The following is a 17,865-nucleotide window of genomic DNA, read 5'->3' on the forward strand; positions in this document are numbered from 1 at the left end:
TTACGAAGATGGCAGAATGTTGTAATGTAAAGTGGGAGCTTTTAAGAATTAATAACACATAACAACTCTCGCCAACTGAGGAAACAGCTACACCTGCAAACTGGGACAAACACTGCACCATCTCTCGGCAAACATATTTACCTTCTTCGATTAGATACAACGCCGCTACAGCAAAGGTCTCCTTTTCATTTGGGCATACCTTATATATACTATTTCCAAACTATTCGCAGGATTTGGTTTCAAGTGTAGAATTGCGATTAACGTATGTGCTGATCTTTGTTCTTACGATTCAAAAAATTTTCAGTGTTAAATGTCCAATTTTAAATGTTTCATTAAATTGGTTATTTTACGTCGCTTTACTGCCCCTGCTGGTTAATCGCAACGACGAGGATGAATGATGATAAGAGAAAATTGATGGAAACAATCACGAAGAAACATACAGTCAACAGAATTGGACGAAACGAATAGTCTTCAACATTGCAGTCCAGGGTGTACGTACACTACGTGGAAGTGACATTGATAGTTCAGTGCCCTCTGGAAACGGTACTCCTTACACCCCAAATTTTAAATGTTAGTGGTGCAGGCAGGTAGCCTGGGGTGGGTTCTGGGGGCTGAAGATAACAGACTCAAATCTGTCCAAAATATAGCAAAAAATATATAATCTTGTCAAAAGATGTAGGCAAACAATCTATTACCTCACCAAAACAATCGGTTATTCTATTCTACTCCTACGATTCAAAAAATTAATTCTCAAGATCTTCCGCTTTACACTACAACTTACACTCCAAATTATTGAATTTCTTTTGGAAATAGTGTATAGTTGTCCTAATCCTTCATGTTAGTTAAATATCATTTGTGAGGTTCGAAAATGATGTCTGCAATACCGTCACAGTAGTTTCCGTGCAACAGAATCAATCTTTGGAGCATATGTAAAAGTATTGATCCAATTCTGATTCGTATTTATGCAAAGGTCTAATATATTCTGAAATAAGAATATAATCTTCAGCAGTTATTTTCATTAATCAAAATGTCCAGTGCAAGGATCGCGGCAATGAATTTTTTTCGTAGATGAGGTGAATTTGTAGTGAAAATATTTTTTCGCATCCTCCCCATTTTTAGCCCTAAGTTCTGAATTCCAATCGTTGAGCAAAGAAACGTAAGATATTTCATCATGGTCATGAAAATAGTATTATTATTTTATCACACATTTTCTATTCAAGGGAGGTATTGTTTATTTGAAGCCTACTTTATTTAGTTAGTGCCGCTTTTCTGAAGTACGAAAAGCTACAATCTTACTATGAGACAGAGAGGAACTAAAAATAAATACTCTTCAGCACCTCCTTGCAATGGTTGAAACATTCAAAATTGCCATTTACGAACTTTATAAGCTTTGTGTCAATGAAATGTGCATATTTACTCCATCGCGGCAAATCAAGTGTTACCTTCGCAATCGAATTGGTAACGAGAAGGAACTTGCAAAATATTTTGATTTAAACACGGTTGAAGATGCTCATGAAAGCTGACTTATCTTATAGTAATTGTTTTATTTTTATTTTTGCTGTGGTTCATTTTCTTATTTTAGCAAAAAATAATCAAACTCTACCGAGAAATAGTGTTACGTGTAGTATTTATACGTGTATCCACTATCCAGCGAAATGATATTCTTAGTTGTTATGATGTATTTTGTACTGTTCATATGAATAGTAAGTCTGTGATATTATTCCACTCAATAATGGCTTAGCAACACAGGCCTTCCATCTGCCCCTATCTTGAGCAAGATCTATATACTCTTTTCCATCCCTACCGATTTCCTTTAGGTCCATCTCAACGTTGTCCCTCCATCTTCATCTTGGCCTTCCTACAGGTCTCTTACCATCTGATTTCCCAACAAGAATTCTGTAAACTCCTCTTTCCTCTCCCATTCGTGCCACATGGCCTGCCCACCTAAGTCTTCTTGATTTAATTATTCTAATAATATCTGGACATGAATACAAATTATATAGTTCTAAATTATGTAACCTTCTCCACTCACCTGTCTCCTCATCCTCTTTTAGGTCCAAATATTTTCCTAAGGATCTTATTTTCAAATACTCTCAATTTATGTTCCCTTTCAAGGGACCAAGTTTCACACCCATATAATACTACAGGCAAAATTACTGTTTTGTATATTTTAACTTTTAGTTTCTTAGATATTAAACGAGAAGACAAAAGTTTATGAAGAGAGAAGTAACATGCATTTCCTGAATTAAGCCTACTTTTTATTTCCTCTTTAATATAATTTTCACTTGTTAATATTACTCCTAAGTATTTTAATTTGGAAACTGGTTCAAACGAGTTGTTATCAATAATTAGATTTTGATTATTACCTAACACTTGGTTTCTGCCTGTAAGCATATATTTAGTTTTCTCTTTGTTGACTTCCAAACCTATCTCTTTAGCGGTTTTGAAAAATATTTTAGCATTATTCTTAATTGTATTTATATCATCCCCCAGTAAGTCTACATCATCTGCATATGCTAGCAATTGAGTCACACCATTTAATTTTAGTCCTTCGTTAGTTTCTTTTACCTTCCTAACAGCATCTTCTAAGGCAGAATTAAAGAGCAATGGAGATAATGCATCTCCTTGTTTTAACACATCATGAATTGTAAATTTGTCAGACACATTAACACCCACACGAATTTTACTTTCCGTTTCACTGGTGCATACTTTTGTCATACTAACAAGCTTCTTAGGTATTCCAAACTGGACTAATATATTATATAATTTATCTCTTTTGACCGAATAATATGCTTTTTTGAAATCAATGAATAGCTGATGGACATTTTGATTATAAAAAAAGTAAAGTGTTCCCCCTGTGCTTAGCACCACGCCATGAAGGCGTATAGGGGGTGTGGGGGTAACGCCCCACACATTCTTGATCCGGTCGTGAGTGGGGTGTGATGTGATCAGCACCATGCCCCTGACCGCCTTTACCACCCAGGTTTCTCCAGGTACCCATGTTATTCGACGCTGGGTGGGCGCCGGGGCCGCTTCCATCGTTAGAAAAGTTCCCGGATTTGAACCGGTCGTAGATCGAACCCGAGACCTTTAGCATGGTAGTCAGACGCGTTACCGACTGAGCCACCGCGGCCACATACATTTTGATTATATACCCACTTTTTTTCAAGTGTCTGTCTGATGTGAAAAATATTATCTGTAGTTGATCTGTTACGTTTAAATCCACATTGATAATCACCTATAATTTCATTAGCATATGGGGTTAGTCTAGTTAAAATAATATTAGTTAATATTTTATATGTTGTTGAGATTAGAGAAATTCCACGGTAATTATTGCAGTTCATTTTATCACCTTTTTTAAACACAGGAACAATTATGGATTCTTTCCACTGTTGAGGGATTTCTTCTTTATTCCATATTAAACAAATTAATTTATGAATTTTTGATATATTAACGAATTTCCACCATATTTAATTAACTCAGCTGGTATTAAATCAATGGCAGGTGCTTTGTTATTCTTTAGCCTTTTAATAGCATGTTTAACTTCAGTCAAGTTAGGTTCTGGAACTAAAGGTTCTGCTGTGTGTACTTCATTCACTTCTGATTTATCTCCTACATGAACATTTAAATGGTCATTAAAGTAGTTCTTCCATGTATTTAGAATATCGCTTGAGTAAGCTAAAAAATCACCGTCTTTATCTTTTATCAAGTTTACTTTAGGTTGCCACCCCTTTCTAAATTCATTTACACCTTTAGATTTATATATATATTTTTATTTTTGCTGTTTGTTTCAATTTCGTTAATTTTGCTTTTCAAGTAATCTCTTTTTTGACTTCTAAACGTGCGGTTAACTTCTCGCTTTACTCTATTATAATTGCTTAGATTTGTATCATCAGAGTTATTTAACCACCTAAGTCTAGCCTGATTTCTTATTTCTATTAGATTATGACATTCATTATCGAGCCATGGCTTACTTTTTCTTGGTTTATGGTATCCTATACTTTATTTTGCTGCTGATTCTATTACATTACGTATGTGTTCCCAATTCTTATTTATGTCTGTTTCATTTATATTTTCATCATCATTTAAATCCTGCAAAACATCAAATCTATTTGACAGTTTAATTTGGTAATCTGTCTTAACTCTTTCATCAACAAATTTTCCTGTATTATATTTTATAACTTTTAGATTTTTTTTGTTTATGATTTATCACTGTGAGTCTTTCTCTTAATTTAGCAATTACTAAATAATGGTCACTGGCACAGTCAGCACCTCTATGTGTACGAACGTCAATTATACTAGTATACCTTCTCTTATCAATGAGAATATGATCTATCTGATTATGAGTTTTACCATCCAGAGAAGACCAGGTATATATTTATGGATATATTTATGTTTGAAAGTGTACTTTTCACCAGGCACGTATCCAGTAATTCATTTCGGGGGGGGGGGGGGCTGAACACCATTTTTTTAAAGGGGTGTAAATAAAACCTCACAATTATATGTTTAAGGTCAGTGGTAGCAATTTGGTTCCAAAACCGGGGGGGCGGGGGTGCAAGGAAAGTTTACTTTCTCTTGTTAGACAAGGCTTAGGACTAAGAGGCCATAGCATGGAGGCAAAAAAATTATGAGCAACACACCCCTAAATCGTCACCTGTTTAAGGCTGTGATTTTAATCAGAACGTGAAATCGGAACATTTTTTACCACTCGACTCATCAGTTTCCATTAACTTTGTGTGCCGGAACCATCTTAGTATGTGTGTTCGTCCATTTCTTCTCATCAGGCATCAAAACATCTGTGTACCATGTAACCAAAAGTGTTTTTACAAAGCTGTTACACATGCACGGGATGGACAATCCACTCGACAACGCGATCGAGATTCAAACTGTGTGCTGCGAACTGGACGCAGACAGTTCTCGAATATTTCTGTGATTCGAGCCTTAATACCACTAATGCGTCTTGTCCTCCCATGCTTGCAGCTCTTTTAAAAGCTGAAACCCACCAAATTGTTCATATTCAGGCCTAAGCACTCGCAAGTGTTCAAAATTGTCTGTCACAGCTTCTGCATATATCGGCACGAAATAGAGGACGTCTTCTATAGAATACAGCTGGATCGCGAAACAATTAATGCACAGTGAAACCCCTTCCGTTCCCAACACATCTAATGTTTCTTCTCCCAATATGATCAAAGGCTTACTCATTTAGGTATCTCCAGTGACTTGCCCAAGGGAGGGTTGGTGGGGTCATAACACCATTTGACACAGTATTCTTTAAAAAAAAAGAACGTCAAATGGCAAAATGAGGACTGACCACCAAAAATAGTATGCGTAACCCCTCTCCCTGCCGAATATCGTGGCCACGCCACTCTTTATCTCGGACACATTTTTAAAAATCAACTCGCCAGCAGCTTTTATCGTTTCGTATTAGAGACTGAAGTAAAGCACCTTTAACATGATCAAATAAATCATGAACAAGTCCTTGAATTGAACGCTTAAAAGGAAATGATGTCAGAGACAACGCCATTTTTCTCATTGGATCCAAGCTTCGGAAAAAGAATTTCTATTTAGGAATGGTTCTAATTAACGCGTATTTATATCCTCAGTATATTCTAGAACGTTGCGCAGATGAACGATTTATAAATATTGCCAGTAGTTCGGCTCCTCTTATTCAAGAACATTTCCTCTCACGCCTTCCAGAGATTAAAAAATACAACGAATCTTTCTACGTGTGGCGATACCTTTGAGGTGCATCTTCCAAATGCTGACAAGTCTCTACATAGTGCTCAAGTTTGCTGCGACAATACTGAAAGCTCAAGAAAAAATTACGTGCAATATTATTTCCAACAGGGTTATAGAACATTCTCCGTCTTGCCTTGATAAGTATTTCTCTTCTTGAAGTATCGTCATATTATTCAAGAAGCCAAAATCCTAATTTTATCTAATGTAAACAGAAATATTTCCTCGAGCCCCCTGATTCCCACCTTGGATACGCCCAATTAACAATAACAGGGTTATAGAACATTATTCGTCTTGCCTCGATAATAATTTCTCCTTAAATTATCGTCAAATACCTAATTTTATCTAGTGTAAACTGAAAAATGTCCTGGGGGGGGGGTCGAGTCACCTGATCCCCACCTTGGATACGCGCTAGTAACAATAACAGGGTTATAGTACATTCTCCGTTTTTTTTCGATAATTATTTGAAGTGTCAATTATTCAAGAAGCCTAAATACTAATTTTATGTAGTGTAAACATAAAAAAAATCCTAAAGCGGGGTGGCTTGAGGCCCCTGATTTCCACCTTGGATACGCACTATTAACAATAACAGGGATACAGAACATTCTCCGTATTGCCTCGATAATTATTTCTCTCCTTAAATTATCGTCACATTATATTATTTCACACCACAAGAAACCAAAAACCTCATTTTATCTAGTGTAAACCATAGGCGCCGACTCCATGGGGCTTGGGGAGCTCGAGCCCCCCCCCCCCCCAATGTTAATGATGTTGGGGCAGAGCCCCTCAAATAATTTTGGTTAAGAGGATCTAATGTATTATTCTGCTTCTCTTGTAAAGTTTACTCTGTATTGTGCCACATGAATTTAACTTTAAATACACATTTGAAATGTTCTAGACCATCAACTTTGAGGGGGGGGGGGTCTATGACCGGAGACAGCAAAACACATGACTTATTACTACAACCTTGGTGACAATGAAGTTCGACCAGAAAGGAATACGTGATTAAATGCACAGAGGCATAGGCGGTGGAATGGGTGACCCGCAGAAGTGACGCATGTATGTAAGAGGAGGCGTGTGAGCAGGCAAGAATCGTGATCCCAGCATGTTGCACCCAAGGTCACGTAAAGAACGAAAACGGGGAACTATACGCGTGACATTGAACTTCGACCAGGCACCAGACCCATACGGAAAATTACAGATAGTGGCGCATTCTACGGAAGCATGACGTCACGGACACGATAAGGGAGTCCGCCGTATATAAGCGCGTGCTGTGCACCGAGGAACCGCAGTGCATCATCACCATGGCCAGGGGAAACCCTTTGACAACACCGTGAGGAGAAGAGTGGTGGAGTTGCAACGGGATGGACTCACTGAACGGGGAAATAGAGCGCCAACTGAACTTACCCAAGTCGACCGTCCACTGCATCATCAAACACCACCAAAATACGGGTACTACAGAGGCAGGTAAGGCCCCCGGTCGAAAACGCCTGCTGAGCGTGCGTGACCTACGGATATTTAGGCGCTATATCCAGACCAACAATCATGTTTCTGTGGCCGAATTACGACTGTGGACTCGAGAACGCTTTCACATTGAAGTGTCAACCAGAATCATTCGCCGTTACCTACAGCGATGCGGTTACCGAGTGTACAAGGCGAAACGTAAACCCTTCCTTTCCATGTTGAACAAAGGCAATCGACTACGGTGGGCACGAATGTACCGGGGATGGACATTTCGGCAGTGGAACAGGGTTTTGTGGACGGACGAATCCATTTTCAATGTTGTGTACGGGAAAATACGGAAAACAGTCATTTGTCGGAAGGAGGAACAGAATGAAGCAAAATGTTATGCACGTAGGGTACAGAAACCTGCGTCAGTGATGGTATGGGGATGCATGACGGCATCTGGGGTTGGCCCACTACACGTCTGCGAGGGCATTGTGAATGCACACGCCTATACACGCATACTGGAGCGGCATCTTCCCACAGTGCGAAGGCACCTGTTCCACAGGCGGCGTCTCATCTTTCAACACGACAATGCCAGGCCTCATACAGCGCGGCTGACAAGAGAATGGTTGACTCGCCATCACGTGCGAACTCTGCCATGGCCACCATCGAGTCTCGACCTCTCGTCCATTGAGAATGTGTGGCGTGTTCTTAAGCGACGTGTGCAACAGAGGGGACCCACGACAGTGGCTGCTCTTATCGCCTGCCTCCAGGAGGAATGGCACCGCATCGATGTGGAATACCTTGAACGACTCGTCCGCAGCATGCCCCGACGCATTGCCACAGTTATTCGCCGACGGGGCGGCGTCACACCATGGTAAACAGGATCCCCTCTAACAGTGGTCGAACTTCAATGTCACGTGTAGATGGACGAAAATGTTTTATTTTGTGTGGACACCATACATTGCTGCATTGCAGCGGAAATTTATGTTTTCCTTTGTTCCATGTAGCCTGCTGAATAAAATATGTTCAGAATATGCATGTGTTATCCTTCTTTCACAACGTACTCCTATATTTGTGACTGGTCGAACTTCATTGTCACTAAGGTTGTATATACTAAGTATATAATTATGAGTATTGTTAACATTTTTACTAAAGAGAGTTTCTAAATAACGAGGTGATATGACAATTATACCAATATGTTGTTTAGTGAATTCTGAACAATTTGAGGTCGTAAACACAACTTTCAGGCAATATTGATATGTACGATATTTAGTTATCCTCGAAATCTCTTCCTCTAGTCCAAAGAATAAGGGAAAAAAAATTTTAAAGTCTTTGAGTTTATTTAACACTGGCTTGCAGTAAAGTACGCAAGGAAAGCTTATGAAAAGTCTGTATTGCAAAAGTGGGAACGGCTATGATCAAAGGCATTATTGCTAAAGCACGGCGTGCTATGTGTTTTTTTTATAATTGCAAAATTAAATTAGAGATGTAAAATATTGTAGCAAGAACAGAAAAGTAAAACTATTTTCCTGCGATTTGTGTTAGCATTTATGTAAATAATTAAATAAAACTGTTAAATATTGTAAATATTCGTTATTTTTATGGGTACGTCAACACTAAGGTTATTTACACCTGTCACATGTCCTTTCTTTACAAGTCTTTTGCGGACATTAAAACACACCCACACCCTCTCCGGGACTCGAAGCAGAGACCTCCGGATCAAAGCGAGTTGAGTCGACCACCCAACACGCTCGGCCACCGAGGCCGGCATGGAACTGTTAGGTTGGCCTCTTAAGGCTCCTTCATACCTCGACGAAAACGCTCAGTGCAGACGTTCTGTTTTGAACAGATTTTTCAGTTACAAGCAAAGATAGGACCTCGGGGTTTGTTTTCTATTCTTCAGAAAATATGGCTGCGTAATTCCTACAAAGCAGAAATTTTAAAAAGACCCTACTTAATAAGCCTACTTTTAAATAAAAATGTTAATTGTTACCTAAAAACACAAATGAGCAGACACAAAAGACTTTGAAACATTTTCTAAACGTTTTTCATGTTACATTTCATTTACATGAGGAATATAATAGCTGCTTAAAAACTGCTATACGAAGACGTAATTTTTATTTTTAAAAAAGGGAGGGAGGGATTCATTTTCATTTATTTCAGTGATCAGAGCCCTCCCAATAATTTTGACAAGTTGGCGCCCCTGGTGTAAACCGAAAACTTTCGGTGGCTCGAGCCCCCTAAGCCCCCCTTGGATACGTACCTGCTTTTCACAATTAAAATCTTTGAGGCTGCAAAAGTAATTAATCTTATACCATTATCATTACTTAATTCATGAAGACTTTCTTTACCAATCGTGGGTTTAAATGTCTCTTCTTTGCCAATTTGTGCATTCCAGTCACCTAACAGAATTTTCATATTATACTGAGAAAATTTATCAAAGACCTGTTCTAACTCTGCATAAAAATCATCTTTAGTATTATCATCTTAATCTTCCGTTGGTGCATGTATGTTTATTAAAATATTTTTCCACCACCTGACCTACCCTGTAAAACTGCATATGATATCCTATCATTAATAAATTCTACTGTTTTAAGAGCCGAGATAATTCTATTATTTATGAAAAAGCCGGTTCCAAAATTATGATTTTCAGTACCACCATAGAAAAGAGTAATTTTTAGTTTTACAATTCCATTCTCCTGGCCACCTAACTTCCTGGACAGCTACTACATCTAATTTATACTTAACTATCTCATTAACTGTACACTGAAATGTCCAGGTGCCTAATTTAATATCCTTATTCCTTATTCCTAATGTAGATCTTATCCTTAGTCCAGGGACCTCCCAAAGTAGTCCCCACCTGGAGATCCGAACGGGGGACTATTTTACCTCCGGAATATTATACCTTGGGAACATCCATGGCCTTATATTGCTGTTTCTTGACATGTCTTTTTACAGTGCAGAGTTGTCAGCTCTACACCTAACCCCCAATATGAATGGAGGACCGCACCTGTCGTTGGTCAGCGGATCCCTCGGATCTAGCTGGGAGGATCACATAGTAGTCCACCAACCATACCCCACTTCTGCCAATTGTGGGACGCTCATAGAGCCATGACAGGACAGCTCTGTAAATCCCAACAGAGCAAAAATTAACATTTCACTCTGTTGGTTGACTAACTGCAGTGAACAAGTCACTGGGCGATGAGGTCGTCATATCCCTATGCCAATTAGGAAGAGAAAACTATATAATTATTGTGTTTTAATTGACATGAGAGATTCGTGCCTAATATGTGTACTTTTGTATATGACGGAACAAAATACAGTACTTTTCTTTGGACCTGACTGTAAAATATGTCACGGGTACAATATGGAACAAAAACTCGTAAAGTCATTAATCGAGCTACAGATGGCCTGCGAATGGCTGCTTATGACTTTTGGCGTGCCCAGGGAGGGGGGGTTGGTGGGGGTTATAACCCCCCGCTTTTGGCCCAGAATTTCTAAAAAAAGAAGGTAGGAATAGATGGCAAAATTAGAGCTGACTACCAGAAAAAGTATACATAACCCCTCGCTTTCAAAAATCCTGGGGACGCCACCCCTGCGGCGGGGGAAAAGCAGTTAAGGGTTCTTGCGTCTTGCTGAACACAAACTGTCCTCCTGCCCTAGAAACTTAAGAAAGTTGCAAGACAGTGATCTATCACTAGACCGTCAATGTGAGGAACGTCCTACAGTTCATTTGTTCTTATTTCCAGTTCTCTACTTTTTAGGAGTTTAATGCGCATTATTAAATTATGGGCGCAATGTAAGTACTGTCAAGAGTTGACTGCTCTCGCTCGCTCCAGAGGCAAGAACAGCGATCTCACTTCAGTATCTTTTCGGTGCTCAATAGGGACTGCTCAATGTTAAGAGTTAGTGTCTTCGGTTGAAAATACGTTTTGAAAAGGTAGTGATTGCTGCCACACCAGTTTTAAGTTATCCGATTGGTTGACGCGAACTCGTTGTTCATTGGTGGACACATTAATGACGTACTGCCGAAGCGTACTGGCTTGCTGAATCTTTGAACTTCACTTGTGTTTTCTTTTGTTTGAGGCAAAAGCTGGCGACTAGAAAGAAGTCATTTTCGGAACTGGAGCTCCACGTTGTTTAGAGAAGAGGAATTTACACGAAGAATCAACAGGAAAAATAACATAAAATACTTGCTGAACCTAAAATATAAGAAGTGAGTAATCCAGGCACGTATGCAGAGGGGGGCTCAGGGGGCTCGAGCCCCCTCCGAAATTTTTCGATTTACCCTAGATAAAATTAGGTTTTTGGCTTGTGTATGTGAAATAAAATATTGTGATTATAATTTAAGGAGAAATACAGGGAGGTTATTGCAGCATGACACCGCAAGAGCGTCGGCCGCTTGCCGGCCCATTCATGCAACAGGTGTCGGCAAATTGCGTAACAGATAGCCCGTTACACAAACCGCTTGTTTTGTAATGTTTCCACTTTTCACAATTATAGTTACAATTACAACTTAAATAAGCACGTACCTTGCCGCAAGGATGCTGGAAAAGGTGTCCTCTAAAATACAAATATTTCTGGCACTTTATTTCTGCCCATATCGCTTCTGACAGCAATGACTCATCCAACATAAAGGATTCAATTTTTCATTCTTGTCTTGCCTTCGAATAAACAAAACCGTGACTCTTATTTTGCAGATAACACAAGATTAATCCTTTTGAACACTAGAGTCAGTGGCGTGCCCAAGATTTTCGAGGGGGGAGGTTACGTATACATTATTGTGACAGTCAGATTTACCGTCATTATTATTATCCTTATTATTCATGTATGTAGCGGTAAAAAGACGTGTTGATTCAAAGTGTTAAGTGTTTTAATTTGTAAGATTACATATTTGATTTTTGCCAAGCCGACGGGAGGAACGAGACATTCGCTTGTGTTAAGGGTGAGCACCTGAAGGGTCACGCTATGCGTGTAAAGCTTAGGAAATTCGACCGTAATGACAAACATTTAAATATCTCGGTTTCCAACGGTCAGATTCATGTGAAACTTATACCAGCGCAGCGGCATGTGTGCAAGGACAGATGTGTGGAGTTTCGTCACGATCAAGCGACAATTACGGACGCCAGATCAAATCGGTTCTAATTGATCAGTTTGTGGACAGCGATTGCAATTGAGCTATGGGCGACAGCCAGGCGGAAGCTTAATCCGTCTGAGTAAACTTCGGACACGGTCCGTCCTAGTTTGGAGACAATAGAGCGTGGTGGAATAACCTCTCCGGAAGCGTCGCTCCAACGTGCGCCTAGCGTCCTTTTTCAAAATCCAAATAAAACGAAGGACATGGTTTTTCGATACACAGTCTTACCGCGATCCTTGTAACGAGAGCAACTCCGTGCTACCTCTCCATATACAGTTTTGCCGCGATTCTTGGAACGATAGCACCTTCGTGCTACCTTTGGTGTACAGTGGACTTTGTTGTGTTGTGCGAACACCAGTGTGTGTGATAGGCAGTAAGTCTACACGAGTGCGCCTACCTCAACCGCTGGGGGAAGTTGAAGCGAAACCGTGTTTCCGTGATTACCTTACGCCATTTATAATTTTTGAGAAACGAGGAACACCGGAAACTATGGCGGGCTAGAAGAAGAGAGATGAGGGCGTTACGTCGATTCGCCAGATGTCAGAAGAAACTACGCCGATGATGCCTATCCGCCGCCATGGAGAGAGAGAGAACGTCGAACGCCGCCCTATTGATACGCCGATGACGCCTACCATCCGCCACGTTGACACCCCGACGACGCCGACGACGCCTACCAGCCGCGACAGAGAGACGTAGAGAGAGATGTTGACGCCCCGACGACGCCTACCAGCCGCGACAGAGAGATGTAGAGAGAGATGTTGACGCCCCGACGACGCCGACGACGCCTACAACGACCGCTCAGATGCGACGTCCGAACCGCGCCATACCACGGAGATCCACCGATCCCGAGAGGAAGAGCAGCCGGGGAACTAGGTGTTTGAACACGTTTCGCATCTCCATCGTCGCGACCAAGGAAACCTTCCGTGTGAATAATATGTGTTTTTCAATCGCCCATAACGACGCCAGGATGCACCTCGGAAGCTGAGAGTTGGTAAAGTATTCGCCTGTGTGATTGTCAGCACGTGACGGCCCGATTGATTTAGAGAACGCCCTTGAAATTCGTCGACATTTTGAAAACGCCCACTCAACTCGAAATTTTATATCAAACTCCCGTCGCGCTTGTCATTTGTAATCTATTCGTCTCAGGTCAATTTTTCTTATTCCTTGTGATATTTTTTTATGATCTTCTTTATGAATTCATTGTTGTTTGTGCTCCTTTGTATTTGTTTAAAGTGCGTACTATTAGAGTAAAGCGCCGCCCGCTTAATTGCATAATCTACTTGAGGTTTGTTCATTTTTATGTGTCAATGCTAGCTATGTCAGGCCGCATGTGTGATCATTTAGTAAAAGTATTTGCCTGGTAATGTGAATTGCTCGTCGCGGCGAAGTGTTTAAGTCCCGCCTGCTAGAGAGTATATGTTTGCGTCGCTCAACGGAGGTTATTTGTTATGTTTGGAACCACGTGAGGTCTTGTAAAAGGGAAGCGTCCGCCCACGTGAATGTAATTGCCGTTGAGACGCCTTTGTTTATACTGGTCAAGTAATGTATTGTCACCGCGCCGACTAGTTTATTTTTAAAAACTAAAGGTGAACTTAAGTAAGGGCTGGCTAGGATTTAAGTAGCACTGGAGCAAAAAATCACAAATGACCTGATTAGACAAAAAGTAAGATAAAAATTAATTGAGAATGCAATAATTAGGGCTTGTCGCCATAAAACCTGTACATGTCATGTATAATTTCTTGTGTCGATGACCCCATGAGGATTGAATCTGAGAGAGAATGTGAGAGTGCAAGTGTGGGGACCTGTAATGATTCCATTTTTGTTGGTTATGAATAGAATATACTTTTTATTTTCATGTTAATTTTGGGCTATATCATTTTCGTATGCATGTCGCTACCCGTGATTTTCAGGTAGGCAGCTAGCCGCTTCCCGGCTACAGGTAAAGAGGTGGTAATCTGAAACTGCATATGTCTTTGTGTTTATTCGATATGGCTTCTGTCGGTCACCGGTTCCTACACACGAACTTAACCTGGACCGTAACGCTATTTCGCTTGTCCGAGGGAGATTTTGCCGCCTCTATCTAGGTAGTGGTTGCATTTGTTTTCCCGGGCAAGGGAGGGCGTAACATACATTTTTGGCGCCCGAGCAGGGACCGGTATATTTTAAATCGAAAGCACCCTCAGTGCAGGTGCATATGTCGTTTTTGTAAGGGCTACGTCAGGCATATTTTGGTGTCATGTAACTGTGTTTCATTGTGAGATTTTATTGTTTTATTTTTGACGTGAGGTGGTAATTGAGATATTAGGCGTTTATTTTGTTAAGGTAGTAGGGCAGCTACTTAAGGCGTTAGGCATTTTAAAATTTTTGTTTGGCATATGGCATTAGGCGTTAAGTTGAGTTCTGGCAAAAGGTGAATCGACCGCCCTTATCTTTTTTCGTTTGTGAATTGTTTATATACATATATTGGTATATATTGTGAGCGCTCACGTTTACGCTTGTCAGCGAGCATTGAGAATCGACCGAGGGTTGAATATCTGATTTCATGAAATTGCGCAACCGCCGCATCGAGAACTTAAACATGAGTGACTTAAGGGTGAGTTGCGATGTCTGCACTGGGGAGTTCCCAGAAAGTGAAATCGTCGGCACAGCTAGTCAGGTTTGTTCCCGGTGCGATGTCCCGTTAGGTCCACGTGAAGGAAGCAGTCTACCGAACAGCGGGGGGCAAGCCAATGAGATCAGCGCGCAACCGGTTTCTCCGGGAGGTGCAGAACGGGTCGACGAAGCAGCTAGCCTCAGTGGTACCAACTCCCAACAGATCATCGAGATGCTACTGCGGATGGGAGCCTCGCTCGAAGCCAAGATGGAAGCTACGCGAAGCGGAATCGAAGCTAAGATGGAAGCCACGCGAAGCGGGATGGAAGCCACCCAAAGAAAGATAGAGGCCATCAGCACCCAGATGCGAGTGACGGAAGACCGCCTCCAGGAGACCATCCGTACTTCCGGTGAGGTGATAACGCAAGAACTCGTCGCTTGGGTACAGGAATGCGAATCCCGTGTCGAAACCAAAATCGCCGGAATCAACGTGCGGATCGACCGGCAAGAAAACCAGATGGCAACACTGTCTGAGAGCGTGCGCGACCAGGAGGAAGGTATGCAGCAGATGGCCCGACAATGCGTGCAGCTGGAAGCGACATGTGACCGTGGCATAGACACCCTGGGGCGACAAGTGAGAGAAATTTCAGTTAGAGCCGAAGGAAACTCCGAACGAATTGAGGACCTCGAGGTGAAAGTGCGTCAACTGAGCATGACTAGCAGCGGCACTTCACAATCGTCGCGGGAGCCCAGATTGACGTCACCACCGGCAGCCGAAATCGCCACTTGCTCGAACGGGGAAAGCGACCAGCGAGCTCCAGAAACGCCCCGCCCCCTTCGAAGAGAAAACACTGCGTCACCACGGTTGAGTCCGCGCCGCGAGCAGAGGGACGAGGATTTACAGTTAGGACAACCGTCCGCCAGGAGGGCTCTGTTTCCGCCCGAATACCGGAAGCACTTCAAAAAATTTTCGGGTGCTGACAGAATTCTTCCTTCCACGTACCTCGAGGAATTTAATTCTACCGCCCGTGAGTTAGGTCTGACAGACGAGGGTAGGCTTCTGATTCTGAAAGGTTTAATGCAGGACCGGGCCAAGAACTGGATGGACAGGAACGAGGGGAACTTCAATTCATATGAGGAGTTCAAGGAAGCGTTTCTCACTTATTTTCAACGTCCCCTGCAGGTAGAGAGGATGCTAATGCAGGTGAGAAACGAACGATACGACAGGGGCGGAGGACTCACGTATGCCCAGTACTTTTGGAAACGGTACAATGAGTTCAAGTCTCTGCAACCCCAAATGACCACGGCGGAGATAATAGCCGCTCTGGTGTACCATTTTCCACACGAAATTCGTCGTCATCTCAATGGAGCATGCGTGTTTGACGCCGACGCGATGTCCCTCACACTGGAAAATCTGTTTCAGTGCGAGGAGGAGAGGCAGAAAACCAGGGGTGAGAAGTTTAGCAAGCGGCGCCGACCGGAAGATGATTCGTCGCACCGGAATAAACACCCGCGCGTTCATCTAGTCCAGCAGGGATGGAGAGGACAGCACCACGCTCCAGGGGCTGAAAGGAACCGCCAGCTGCAAGATCCACCTTCACCGCGACGAAGACGCCCGTTCAGAGGCAGGAGACGGCGTGGAGGTCCGACTCGTGCGTCGCCAAGGAGGAACGACAGCTTTTTTCAGAACGGCCAAGTCCGGGATGGATTTTATCAGCGCAACGCACATAGCAGATCGGTCAGCCCGGAGTCAGATCGAGGAGATGCAGGGCGCCGTGGAGCGAGAATGCCATGGAGCCCGGCGAGAGACACGAACAGGCCAAATTCGAGACACGGTTCGCCCAGGTACGAGAGAGAGAGCGACGTAAGAATGCAAGCTGACGCGTAAATGCTCACATCTTGTTCTTGTTTGTGTACATACTCTTCGTGTTATGTTTATATTCAGGGTGTTATTATATATGTTATGTATCTGGAAGGTCACAGTGTCCGTGCCGTTCAGAGTAAATTTTTATATACAGGGTGTTCATGTATTGGTTTGCCAATTTATATACAGGGTGTTCATGTATTTGTTGGTCTATTTTATATACAGAGTGTTCAAGGATTTGTAAACAAAAAAAATTCTGTCCCTGTGTAGAGCGAATTTTTCACGCTTACGAAATCCTTGGAAGAAGGAGAAGGGCGAGGTTGTGACAGATTTACCGTCATTATTATTATCCTTATTATTCATGTATGTAGCGGTAAAAAGACGTGTTGATTCAAAGTGTTAAGTGTTTTAATTTGTAAGATTACATATTTGATTTTTGCCAAGCCGACGGGAGGAACGAGACATTCGCTTGTGTTAAGGGTGAGCACCTGAAGGGTCACGCTATGCGTGTAAAGCTTAGGAAATTCGACCGTAATGACAAACATTTAAATATCTCGGTTTCCAACGGTCAGATTCATGTGAAACTTATACCAGCGCAGCGGCATGTGTGCAAGGACAGATGTGTGGAGTTTCGTCACGATCAAGCGACAATTACGGACGCCAGATCAAATCGGTTCTAATTGATCAGTTTGTGGACAGCGATTGCAATTGAGCTATGGGCGACAGCCAGGCGGAAGCTTAATCCGTCTGAGTAAACTTCGGACACGGTCCGTCCTAGTTTGGAGACAATAGAGCGTGGTGGAATAACCTCTCCGGAAGCGTCGCTCCAACGTGCGCCTAGCGTCCTTTTTCAAAATCCAAATAAAACGAAGGACATGGTTTTTCGATACACAGTCTTACCGCGATCCTTGTAACGAGAGCAACTCCGTGCTACCTCTCCATATACAGTTTTGCCGCGATTCTTGGAACGATAGCACCTTCGTGCTACCTTTGGTGTACAGTGGACTTTGTTGTGTTGTGCGAACACCAGTGTGTGTGATAGGCAGTAAGTCTACACGAGTGCGCCTACCTCAACCGCTGGGGGAAG

At 42.1% G+C, this 17,865-nt stretch overlaps 1 protein-coding gene across 1 annotated transcript in view; it reads left to right on the plus strand.

Annotated features, from left to right (window-relative positions):
- Positions 1 to 17,865, plus strand: part of LOC145979329 (MKRN2 opposite strand protein) — a 398,221-nt gene that overhangs the window by 320,959 nt on the left and 59,397 nt on the right. The gene's annotated exons all lie outside the window — the stretch shown is intronic.

This window comes from Lepisma saccharinum, chromosome 26 (assembly GCF_977018435.1).
Source record: "Lepisma saccharinum chromosome 26, izLepSacc3.1, whole genome shotgun sequence".
NCBI classification, from domain to species: Eukaryota; Metazoa; Arthropoda; class Insecta; order Zygentoma; family Lepismatidae; genus Lepisma; species Lepisma saccharinum.